Source organism: Cebus imitator, unplaced genomic scaffold (assembly GCF_001604975.1).
Source record: "Cebus imitator isolate Cc_AM_T3 unplaced genomic scaffold, Cebus_imitator-1.0 Scaffold179, whole genome shotgun sequence".
Classification (NCBI taxonomy): Eukaryota; Metazoa; Chordata; class Mammalia; order Primates; family Cebidae; genus Cebus; species Cebus imitator.
The window spans coordinates 457886-469141 of record NW_016107494.1 but is presented as its reverse complement, the minus strand read 5'-3'; the positions used below and the strand labels follow the sequence as shown (position 1 = coordinate 469141).

General features: G+C 41.9%; 1 pseudogene; it reads right to left on the bottom strand.

The window, feature by feature from the left end:
- Positions 1-229: 229 nt before the first annotated feature.
- Positions 230-1158, bottom strand: LOC108315861 (annotated as a pseudogene).
- Between the last annotated feature and the right edge of the window lie 10098 nt (positions 1159-11256).

Sequence of the window (11256 nt, the reverse complement as noted above, 5' to 3'; positions counted from 1 at the left end):
ATTGCCTACAATTAACTGGAAAATATATGATCTACATTTTGATAAAAAGAAACACATACAAAAATATTCATACCTTGACTTATGCAATCATAATGTGAAAACTAAATTTTAAAATACCTGTAGCATAATTTGTTCCACACTGTGGGCATGGAATATTATTTTCCATAATTGCTGTACACTGCTAAGTTGACTTGAAGCTAGTGCTTGGACTCTAGGGCAGAAAGTTTGTCTACGTTTTCGTAGAGAAGTTTCTCCGACTCACTCGTGTCAGCGCCTCTATCACCTCCTTGTTTCTCAGGCTGTAGATCACGGGGTTGAGCGCTGGGGTGAGGATGGTGTAGAAGGCAGCCAGAACCTTGTCCTCTGTTGGAGATCGCAGGGATCTTGGATGTAGATAGGTGTAGACAAAAGGCACATAGTAGAAAGTTACTACAGTGAGGTGGGAGCTGCAGGTCACATAGGCCTTCTTTCTCCCCTCTGCAGAGTGCATGCGGTAGATAGCAAGGAGAACCCGGCCACAGGAGCATGCAATACCAATGAAGGGAAACACGAGAAAGATGGCAGTGCTCAAAAACACTGTGCCCTCATAGACCCAGGTGTCCATGCAGGCCAGAGTCACCATGGCTGGGACATCACAGAGGAAGTGATTGATGGCCCTGGCTGAACAACAGGGATGTGGAGCATATATAAAGCGTGAGCGCAAGTGTAGATAAGCCTTATCATCATACCCTCTTTTGCTCATATGGTTGGAATACTTCAGAGGAATGCAAATGGCCACATAAAGATCATAAGCCATTCATGTCAGGAGCAGCACTTCTGCACCTGCTAAAATCAAAAAGAAGAAACTCTAAATCCCACCCGCAGAGAATCAGATAGACTTGTTTCCAAGCAGAAAATCAGAAAACATCTTGGGGACAATAGTGGAGATGTAATTTAGGTCAACGAGGAAGAGCTGACTTAAGTAAGATATACATTGGTGTGTGGAGATGTGTGTCCAAGATGAAGACATGAGAAGAATCATGGACACATTGCCAATTAGAGCCATTAGGAAAATGAGAACAATGAGAATGAGGAGATAAAGGCCAATTCTGGATGGTGGGAAGAACCCCAACAAGATGAAATCAGCTGATATTTGATTGTAATCTTCCATGGGGCATTCCTACGATCCTTCCTGAAGGGAGACACAAGAGAAAGTGAAGTACAATAGCTCCCCCTCATCCACAATCGATGCAGTCCAAGACCCCTCGTGGATGCCTGAGACTTAGAATAACACTGAATCTTATATACACTATTTCATTGGATCCATCCATACTCATGATAACATTGAATTTATAAATTAGGCAAGTAAGAAATTAAAAAAATAATAATAAAATAGAACAATTATAGAAATACACTGTAATAAATCTATGTAAATGTTGTCTTTCTCTCAAAATATCTTATTGTATTTTATTCTCTCTTCTTGTGATAACAAAATATTCAAATATTCAAAAAAATTGAAACAAACTTAATTGCAGTCTCTTGATTCCTAAGCATGGAATCAGTTCATCCTTGATTATTGTGCGACCTATGATAATTCCTGTCATAGTAACTGAAAAATAGCAAAACATTTGCTTTCTTAGTTTTCTTTTTATTCAGTGTACTTTGGTTTTCAATATAGGACACAGCATATTAAACTGATATCAAAATATATAATTTACAATAGTCTGAATTATTGACACTGCTGTCATAGTTATATTTGAAATCACTTTTACTATCACTGCCCATCATTTATTTTCTATAAAGGGCTTTCTGTGGTAAAATCGCTAACAGACACTTAATATTAACCTCGATTCAAAGATAAGAGAGGAAGAGGTGAGTGAGGGATGTGAGGAGGGTCACAGGAATATCACACCTGATATTTGACCCAATGTGCATCTTTTTAGTTATACCATTTTAACCACGAATTTATTAAGATTAAATATCTTTCTAAGAAGAATTCAATCATATCAACTAAATGTTTAAAGTTTAAAAAAAGCCATTTTTTACATGTGCAAACAAACTAATATTAAATTATTTTTACTCCTTATTTTCTGTTGCTCGCCACCGAAATAGCAAGTAACTTATCTACGTTCCATTTACAAAATCTTCCCCTTGCAATACTTTCAGTCCTCCATCAACACTGAGAATCAAGCATCGGCATTAACCTCACTACACACGGGAAGAATCCGCATCCGTATTGAGGGCAGACTTTGCCTTATTCCCCCCACGTCTGCAGGGTCGAGCCCTGCGGGGTCTAGCGGGCGTTCTCTGCCGGGGCGGAGACAGGGACGGTGGAAACGAGCACCGGAGACACCGGGACGGCGGGGAAGCAGCTGGGCCCGGGCTCGGGGGCCGGAGCGGCCTCCGGGGCGAGCGCGGCGGGTCCTCCGCAGGGACCCCCAGGGCCGGGCAGTCCCGGGCGCGCTGTTTTGTGCCCGTCAGCTGAGAACGGGGCTTCAGGAATTGCGCCACTTCGGACATTACGAAAGGGGGCCGGGTGCGGCAGGGGACTGAAGGCCACACGCATGTCGCCGACATCGGCAGCGCCGCCTGGAGACAGGCCCCTGTGGAAGGATCTGGAAGGTCTCGGTCCTTCCGCAAGGGCATGGGAGTGGAGTGCTCTCCAGCTCGCGCGGGGCAGGGCCGTCCCCTGCCGAGGTCTCCTGGGCAGCGGTGCTTCCTCAGGCACCGGCGCCGCCGCAGAGACTGCAGAGGCCTTCCGGCACCTTCCGCGGGCGACGGGGCGGCCCGAGCTTCCGCCTCCGGCAGGTTACGGCGCCTTCCGCGGGCGACGAGGGGGCCCGGGCTTCCGCTTCCGGCAGGTTCCGGCACCTTCCGCGGGCGATGCGGGGGCCCGGGCTTCCGCTTCCGGCAGGTTCCGGCACCTTCCGCAGGCGACGGGGGGGCCCGGGCTTCCGCCTCCGGCAGGTTACGGCGCCTTCCGCGGGCGACGAGGGGGCCCGGGCTTCCGCTTCCGGCAGGTTCGGGCACCTTCCGCGGGTGACTGGGGGGCCCGGACTTCCGCCTCCGGCAGGTTCCGGCACCGTCTGCGGGTGACGGGGAGGCTCGAGCTTCCGCCTCCGGCAGGTTCCGGCACCTTCCGCGGGTGACGGGGGGAGGGGGCGGCCCGGGCTTCCGCCTTCAGCAGGTTATCGCTGCTGCTCGCCCCTTGCCTCGGGCCGCATTCCACAGTGTCCACTCTAAGTCACTGACCACAGGAGCCTGAAGCTCCCAGATAATCATGCATAAAGCGCAGGAAGGCTTTAATCAACGCGTCATGTTCAAAAAGACAAATATCTAGTCACTCAGCTACTTATTCCCAACCGTATTCTTTTTTCTATATTCTGCTTGTTAAACAGGAACTGGCGGAGGCTTCAGCCTCCTGCTTGTGCACTTAGACTTTCCACCCACAATCTCAGGTGGGAATTTCATTTCATGCCTAACATCAACCACTTGCAGTACAGATGATTTTTTGTTACAAAACTTCTCAGTTCAAGGTGAGGTATATGTTTAATGCACAAAGAAAACTTTATGTTTTAAAGTTCACAAATGGCCATCTAGTTCCTTAACTTTTATTTTTAAAGAACTGTACATGACAATGTAATGCTCGTTAAATTCCAGTGGAGTCAATCAGTTGATGAAATCATCAGTCGCCTATTCCAGTTCTTGCCAGAAGGCAGCACTTTATTAATTGTAATCAAAGTTTACTAAAGCATTTGCATGTTTCTTCCTAAAAACAAAAGTTAGAAACAGAATGTCATCATCTTTTTTATTTCTGGGGAGTGTCACACGCACCACTCAGCAAGTTTCCAAGAGGACTTTCTGTGGAAAAACACACACTCACCCCTCAATACTGTACTGGATCTGTCAGGCACATGTGTGGCCACACACTTGCATCCATGGCTCTAGGCTTCTCTACATGGAGGTTAGCTCTGAGATGTGTTGTTTTGTTTGTGTTCACCTGGTAAGGCTCCTGAGACCAGGGCAATAGAGGAAGAGTCGATAATACCCCAGGACAGCCTTAGGCCAGCACTGGGGGAGAGGTCTGGTTAATGTCCAGATATTTTCACAGACTCCGTCATCGTCAGTTCATTGGGAAAAGAGCCAAGTGTTATTTATTTGGACTCCTAAAAGTATCATTTTCTTGAAATGTTCTATATTTTGTAAACTAATATTGAACAAGTGCATAGTTATACTGTGCTTACAAATACTACACGATTTGCTAGTTGTTATTAATCTGCCTAACATATGTAATAAAATAAATTGGGATTAATTCAATTAAAGACACATATATGCACCTACCTGTGTAGTATACACATACATATATATAACTGATTTAAAAAATTTTAAATTATTATGTAACATATACATAGTGGATTTGGCTAAAATATGTAACTTTTCACACCATTTGAGTGGTATCGTTAAAACTTTAGTACAAGGTATTAAATTTTTTTCTCATTTTGTTGGAAATTTCAGGTAAAATTATGTATATTATTAACGAAAGTGAGTGTTATTCCCTACAATGTGTGTCATTTTGAAAACGCACACTAATACAATATTTACCCCTGGCCATCCTTCTGTGTGGTCATTGTCTACACATCCCCCATCACGGAATTAATGGTAATGTGGACCATGTTCCAAGTTTTGAAATAGAAAATGTTTAAAATTCCCTGGCAAGTGCATAAAATTTGTCATTCCAAGACACTCAAAAAAGTGATCTTTTTTGAAGACCAAACAGTTGGTTTTCCACATTAAAAAACATAGCTTTGCAGATGAAAACCAAAGTGCTTATTTTATCTTCCTTACAGGACAAGAAGTGCCTGTGATGAAAGAGTGGTGGAGAACCTTTATTTGGCCTGTGAAGAGCAGTAACAAAACAATGGTAAAGGGAAGGAAGACGTTTTAGACCCCACCTGACAACGACCCACTGGGGATGACAAACATAAGTGCAGGTAATGTGACCACATGAAACCAGGGATGTTTCTGATCTGAGCCTCAGGGCAGAGTCATCCTCAGGGGACCACAGTGGCTAGGGTGTGTGGTGGCCTCAGGAGCATAGACAGGTCAGGATGGCTGCCTGCGTTCCCAGGAGAAGCCACAGCCCTGAGCGTGCCAGGCGGGGTCTTGGCACCTGCCTGAGCTGTGAGCTGGAGCAAAGAGCGACTGGAGGATGAGGCTGGGCTCAGAAGCCCTTTGGTGCCAGGGAAGTGAGAGGTGATCAAGCTAGTGTGTGAAGCAGGAATGCCAAGACCCCGCCCCCCATTTCCCACAGTGTAGCGCCTGTGCTTGGAGAGCCCACTAGGAGTTTCTTGAGGCCAAAACAGGGATGCATCAGAGTCAGACTCGTGCAGATATTTGGAATAAATATGCCTCAGGGAAGGTCAGTGAGAACCACAGGAAGGTCTCCGACCACAAAGCAGTTCCCAAGTGAGGTTATTATCACGAGGCCTTGCACACACAGGACACTCCTCTGTTTTCACTGAGTCACAAGGAGAAGGGGAGTGATTTAGCAGAGTATTAGCCTTATACTGACCAGCTGCAAATCCATATGTGCTTCGGGAGCCTGGGAGGGGCAAGTTCATTATTATTATTATTTTTTTAATATATATTTTATTGCATTTTAGGTTTTGGGGTACATGTGAAGAATATGCAACTTTCATAGGCAAAAGTTTATTATTTTTATTTTTCCTTCTGTGAATAAAAGTAGGGCCTCATGAGATTAGGTGAGTTCAGTTCTTGAAAAATAAACTAACATTTCAGAGTGGTGAAGTACAGAAGGTAAAATATAAAGGAAATCAAAATCACCAGAATGCAAATACAAACATGGATAATCATAACACATTCAGGAAGCCTGTGACTACCTGTGCTATTTCCAGAGAGCATCTTCACATATGGGAAACTTCAGACAATCTTACATAACCTTTAATTTCCAGATCACTGCTTTATAATAAAACACAGTCAAATAATCTCAAAGTACTTAATAATTAATATCAAGAGAATTCATATTGACTGAGGAAGTTATATATATTTTAGAAAGATTTGATCTAGTTATTTACATTTTTCTAAACCTTTACATAGGTTTTTACACAGCTACAACTTTAATTCCATGGGAGCTAGGAAATATGGAAGATCACGTGAGTATGTGTTAAGCACTGTCTTTGGCACAAATGCTTCAAAGAGTGCAAAAATATACAGACTAAGTGAGTAGACTTACTATTTATCTACTTAAATAGGGGGTGGTAATAAAATTAGATATTTCTTCTATTTAATTTTTATTTCTTTGTCCTGGTACAGAAAAATTTGATTTCAAATAAGAGTTAAAATACTTAAATGAATGTGAATGAAAATATGAATATGTGACCATAGATGGGGTCAAGAGACAGAGAAAATCACAAACAAGCCCTTTATTGGAAACTTTCTTTGAATCCTCAGGATATGACTGTAAGGATAACATTACTTTGTAACAATTGACAAGTGCAGAAGCTGATATACTAGACTAAACTTAATTGCCTTATACGATTTCATTAGATACTGGTGAGATAAAAGAATGGATCCCTGGCACATTTCAACACTAAACTAGTCTAGATATGTTAATAGACAGACAACTTTATTAATTGTACTTTGTCTGCAAATTGATAACATTATCATCCAGTCAGTAGGTTTTATGCCACGGGCTTATTACACTTTGAACTCACTGCCTCATAACCTATATATTTCATCACGTCCTCCAGTGGAGGTCATGATCAGGACACTAGGGACTTAGGAGAGGGCCACTTTCGTCCTAGTCCCTGTTTGGCCTGCTGTGGTAAAGGCTTTGTGTCATGAACTTGAAATTCTAGAATAAAGCTTACGGGGTTAGAGGCATGGCTTTCCATTCTTTCTACTTGAGTTGTTAGCTGCTGTCTTGTCTGAGAATCCTTGAGACAGTTAATATATATTTCCTCCCTTATACTAGCCATGTAGCTCAGAGAGCAAATGTGATATTCCATACTGATTTCTTGTTTTCCTACATACCATCAGGATCTCTTCATCTGCCTTTAGATTCTAAAATGGTATTAGCTAAGACTACAAACTTGATGAATATGGCATTTACACAAAATTTTGAAACAGTTATGAGGCACAATGGTGGCTTATTTTCAGTTCTTAATATTAATTTAGCAACAGTAACAATCAATCAATGATACCATTATTGAGATAATTGCCCAGGGCTATAATACACTTAAAGGGACACCAAGGCTCAGGGATTCTGATATTGTTAGCAAATTGTAAGAGGTTGATTTCTTGTTTTGCTTTGAGATGAAGTCTCACACTCTTGTCTGAACTGGAGTGCAATGGTGCGATCTTGGCTCACTGCAACCTTCGTCTCTTAGGTTCAAGTGATTCTCCTTGCCTCAGCCTCCCAAGTAACTGGGATTACAGGCACCTGCCACCATGCCAGGCTAATTTTTTTGTATTTTTAGTAGAGACAGGGTTTTACTATGTTGGACAGGCTAGTCTGGAACTCCTGACCTTGTGATCTGCCCACCCTGGCCTCCAAAGTGCTGGGATTATTTCAAAGCCAACGAGGACAAAAAGCCTAGAAGCATATAGCTTTCTGATGTAGCACCCCCAAACAGTGAGGCTTTAAAGGCGTAAGATGTTAATACTTCTGTCATTGGTGCCAAGGTGAGGTTAAAGACAGGGAGAAGGCCTCCCATTCCTGCTATCTTGCTTTCTTCCTGTCCTTTCACACAAAAGTCTGGGCTCATGTTTCTGATTATTGCCTGGCGATAATATGGCTTCTAGATTTCTTTTTTTAATTGGTGCTCTAGATTTGGAATTTATTATTTGAACTGCATTCTCAATACAAAAAGTGATACAATGGCTGGGTGCGATGGCTCATGCCTGTAATCCCAGCACTTTGTGAGGCTGAGGTGAGTGGATCATGAGGTCAAGAGATCCAGACCATCCTGGCCAACACGGTGAAACCCTGTCTGTACTAAAAATACAAAAATAACCTGGGCATGGTGGTGCACACCTGTAGTCCAAGCTAGTCAGGAGTCTGAGGCAGGAGAATTGCTTGAACCTAGGAGGCAGAGGTTGCAATGAGCCGAGATTGCACCACTGCACTCCAGGGTGGTGACAGAGCAAGACTTTGTCAAAGAAAAAAAAAAAAGAAAAGTAATTCAAGGATGTTTTATAGCATTGTGCTCTATTTAGGTCTATCTATTAGAGAACAAGCTTAGTTTATGTTAATTGACTGAATACAACACTTTGCCCAACAGACTTATATGTTTGTTATTCTACCAGATACTCAAAAAGTCACCACACAGTAAAAACAATAGTTATATCCAAGAACATACAACAACCATTGAATCTTCATAGTCAGGCTTTAGAATGTAATGAGCACTTCCATAGAATTTTTCCCAGGGCACCCATCACATCCTTATTTCGAAGACTGTAGATCATGGGATTGAGCATGGGTGTCAGAATGGTGTAGAAAACAGATACCACTTTATCCTGGCCTGAAGTATGGGAAGAGATTGGCCTCATATACATAAAAATGATGGCACCGTAATATAAGCTGACCACAGTCAAATGAGATGAGCAGGTGGAGAATGCTTTCTTCCGACCCTCAGCAGAAACCATTTGGATAATGGTGACCAGGATGAGTGTGTAGGAGGAAAGGATGACCAGGAATGGAATAAGAAGCAAAATGGTGGTACTGATCAACACCCCTGTCTCATAAGTCAAGGTATTTTCACAGGAGAGACGCAGGACACCGGGAAGTTCACAGTAGAAATGGTGGATTTCTCTGGGTCCGCAGAAGGAGAAGCTCAAGGTGTAGACAGTATGTAGCATGGCATTGAAAGCACCACTCATCCATGAGCCCACAGCCATCTGCCTGCAGAGGGGCCAGTTCATGAGGAGAGGGTAGTGTAGCGGCTTGCAGACGGCAACATATCGGTCACAGGACATTAGGCCCAAGAGGATGCACTCAGTTCCACCTAGGGCCAGTCCCAGGAAAATCTGGGTCCCACAGCCAGAAACAGAGATGACAGTGTTGTGCAGAAGGTAGTCAGACATCATCTTAGGGACAACGGCAAGTGTGAACAGGATGTCAATGAGAGAGAGCTGCCAAAGGAAAAAGTACATGGGGGTGTGAAGATGAGGGTCAGCCAGGATGAGCAGGATCAGGAGGCTGTTTCCAGTCAGTGTGGCAAGAAATAGCGTGGTGATAAGTGCAAAGAGACAGAAGTGCGTTGGGGTGTATTGCAACAGACCCAGGAGAATGAATTCCGTGACGGTGTGGTTCTTCAAACTTGTCATCCTTGGAAAATCCAGAGGTAACATTTTTAAAAGCATATAAATATAAAACCATTTCACAATTACTACTGGACTATTTGGAAGTTAACCCATCAAAAACATTGTTCATCTAGTAAGAAAATTTCCGAGAAAACTGATGACTTCATTAGACTTAAATTGATCAAATGATATTTCTCTTGTTTGATGTAATGTTACATGATGTAAAATAATCAGTTCGACACATTTTGTAACCTCCAAATACATATTGGAAACCGACTCTTTTGTGCAAAACAGGTTGAATAGAAAGGTCACTTCATTAGTGATTTACCAGCACTTTCAGTGATGACTTCCCAGTGAAATATAACCAATTAGACTGAATTTCTTGTCCCATCTCTGCACATTCCTGTTGGACTCATCACTTTTATCTCTAGGACACAGTGACACTCTGGAAGCAAGTCTGTTTAAATGATAAGCATGGACACAACACTATAGATCTAAGTGTGAATGGGTTCTGTGTTAATTAACAGAAACTAATTCTAAATTGATTTTATATTATTTACATAATTTTCTTGCTTTATATATCTACAGTTTATAATATATAGTGAACACATTACGCTTAGTTTCCCCACAAATATTATTAGCATCCATTCTTTGGGCCTTTCCCCAACTTAAAAACAAATGGGGAGATGGCTACTCTCCCTGTGATTATTGACCCCTGTGACAAAGAAACGACACCCCGGGTTGCAGTGGTAAGAGTTTTCCCTGGAAATCCTCTCCTGCTATTGCCCCACATGGTGACCTGCATGCACCTTCATCTCAAAACAGGAAAGCCTTTGTTCAAATATGCGACAGCCTTTGTCCTCCAACAATTGATGAGTTATTCAGCATAAGAAAAACATTCCTTCAAGAATTGGTCTCAATCCTTCTCTTGAAAAGTACAGTAAATCAAAAAGTCTTAATAAAGCATTAAAATTTTTTTCTTATTAGGCCAACCTACTATTTAGTAAAATTAATCAAATTGTTTCCTAGCTATTTTTTCAATTTCTTTGTGATTTAATATTATCAGCTCTTTTCCAATAAGTTGTACCTTATAAAGCTCATATTTCAAAATGATGTTCTGATGGCTTATGAAATGATGAAGATGGTAGTTACTAGTGAATGCTAAATTACAAAAATGTTTTCATGTTAAAGTTTCAGGAATAATGTGTTCTATAATCAAAGTGTATTTGCATTTAAGCATTTAATGTAATACTTTGGATAATCAAAACAGACAAAAACGCCATTAGACAGTAGAGTAAATCAATAGATATTCATCCTCCTGATAAATAATTCAAAATGTAAACAGAAAAAAATAAAATAATAGCAGCAGGGTTTAGCCACATTATGCTAAACTGTTAAGTATCTGGACAATAAAATAAAATAATGTGCTCCTTGTTGCGCTGAACACACTGTAAAGTGTCACTTAACTTATCACTTCCAGAATTAAGATTATCAGCCATCTGTCTTAAATATTTTTCATTCATGAAATATGTTAAAGTGCAATATATACTTGTTAAATTGTTAGATTATAAAATGATCAAACAATGTAATTAAAATATAAACTTTTTCTTTTCTTCTTTTTTTTGAGACAGGGTTTCGCTCTGTCACCAGGCTAGAGTGCAGTGGTGCAATCTTGGCTCAGTGGTGCAATGTCTGCCTCTTGGGTTCAAGTGATTGTCTTGGCTAAGCCTCCTGAGTTTCTGGGACTACAGGTGCACCACCACGCCTGGTTAAGGTTTGTATTTTTAGTACATTTTACACCATGCTGGCCAGGATGCTCTCTATCTCTTGACCTCGTGATCAGCCCACCTCAGCCTCTCAAAGTGCTGGGATTACCGGCATGAGCCACTGTGCCTGGCCCAAAATATAAACTTTTTCTCATAATAAATCAGGCAAATTGATTAGTTCCAGATC